Below are 1964 nucleotides of genomic sequence, written 5' to 3'. Positions count from 1 at the left end.
CTGCACTCCAGTCTGGGCGACAGAGTGAGACTCCAACTCAGAAAAAAAAAAAAAATTAGCTGGGAGTGGTGGCACGCACCTATAATTCCAACTACTTGAGAGGGTCGCTTAAACCCAGGAATTGGTTCAGGGTTGCAGTCAGCTGTGATTATGTCACTGCACTCCAGCCTGGGTGACAGAGCAAGACCCTATCTCTAAAAAAAAAAAAAATGAAAAAATAAACTAAGACAAGAAACCAGCCTTCCCATGTTCTCTGTTCTGAAGGGAGAGGCCCAGTGCCTCCTGCCTGGCTCCCATCTCTGAGGCACCCCTGGGCAGGATGAGGTGTGGACAGGGGTGACCAACTCACTGCCCTTCCTGCCCTAGGGAGAGCTCCAAGGTCTCTGGCATGTGAGTGTCTTGTGTGAAGCAGTCAGCTGGGCAAAAGAAAATAAGCAAACTCCACACAAAAGAGAGGAATGCTTCAGTCAACACCAAAAAAGGGCTCTGGATTGAAACTCTTGATAACTGTTCTCAACTCATTTAAAAATCAGCATTAGCTACCAAAATGTAAAGTATTAGTTTTATTAAAATGCAAATCAATCAACTAATCTTTCTAGTAACAGTTGAATTGCAGTATCCGTGTCAATTAAAATAGTTTCCAATTTATTCTTGGCTGGAAGGAGGGTAGTCTTCTGAATTTTAAAATGCAAGCCTCCTTTTAGTGAAAATTCTGTCAGTTCACTCGTTCTCATCTCTATTTTTAACTCATCTTAATTATACTTGCTGGACTCCAAATATTTTGGAGAACCTGTCTGAATCATTTACATGATCAGGTAAAATGACTATGACAGAAGTCCCATTGGTTTAGGAAACACAGGCTAGTGTCAGGCTCACAGAAAGCCCCATATTAAGAGGCCACCTCCTTGCCATTCTACAGTGCATCATCCAGCACCCTCGGGCCAGATGGGCAGCCCTGGGTGTTCTGCATTCTAAAAAGTGATCATTTTGAAAGGGATGAGTATGGAGGAACTCTCCTATTTCAGTTGACTGGTCTTTTGGTAACTGGAGACACACTGAGAATTAAACATTTCCCTGGCAGTTGAGCCCAAAAGGTAACCCCTGAGACAAGGAAAATAAACCACTGTATACCAAGGTCCAAGTAATTCGAGATGGAAAAACCCTCCTCCCTCCTACCCACCCCATCCCAAGCTCGCACACACATTTATGTTAAAACTACACTGTAATGCAGATTACATCGGGACTCACTTCATCAGAGTCAGCTTTCAGGCCCTGTGCAGCAGTCCCTAGATGCCAAGTCAGCGATACACGGGATTCCAGGGCGCAGAAATCTGTCACTTGGTTTTGACATTTCCAAACAATATTGAAACCTGACTTTAAAAATGACCATAACTGTACTCAGTCGCCTAGATTCAACATTCCTTCTCTAATCCCACAGCTCTAACTAAAGATCTGGGCAAAGGACTATGAGGTAGTCTGTCCTGCATGGTGTTCCTTACACAAGACCATCTTCACTATATATCGACCACCGCAAGCCAATAAATCCCCCTTATGAGTATTTAATTTCCAACTTTTGACCTTTGGATGAAAAACAAGTGAGTCATCTCCTCCTGCTAGATTTACACCAGAGCTAATCTCAATAAAGTGACTTAGGAATGGTGAGAATGTAAAGGGACTCTGGAAGAATCTTTATAGGTGGAATGAGGAAAACAAAAAGAAGTCAGACATCTGTATTTAGTGACAAGCAGGTAAATACCACCATGTTCCAAAGCCACCTGGGATATGGCTTACAGGTTTTGGGGGGGGGGTCCCTGCTCCTGAGAGCCATTTAAACCACTCAACATTATCAAACTGAAAGCAACAACCTGCCTCCAATTATTCCTTCTACAAGGTGCTTTTAAAACTTTTTTTTCTTTTTTTTTGAGTTGGAGTCTCACTCTGTCACCCAGACTGGAGTGCAATGG

The sequence above is a fragment of the Carlito syrichta genome, unplaced genomic scaffold (assembly GCF_000164805.1).
Source record: "Carlito syrichta isolate Samal-C Ts95f unplaced genomic scaffold, Tarsius_syrichta-2.0.1 Scaffold309200, whole genome shotgun sequence".
Lineage (NCBI taxonomy): Eukaryota > Metazoa > Chordata > Mammalia > Primates > Tarsiidae > Carlito > Carlito syrichta.
The sequence above is the reverse complement of the archived record's forward strand: the minus strand, read 5'-3'. Positions refer to the sequence as shown.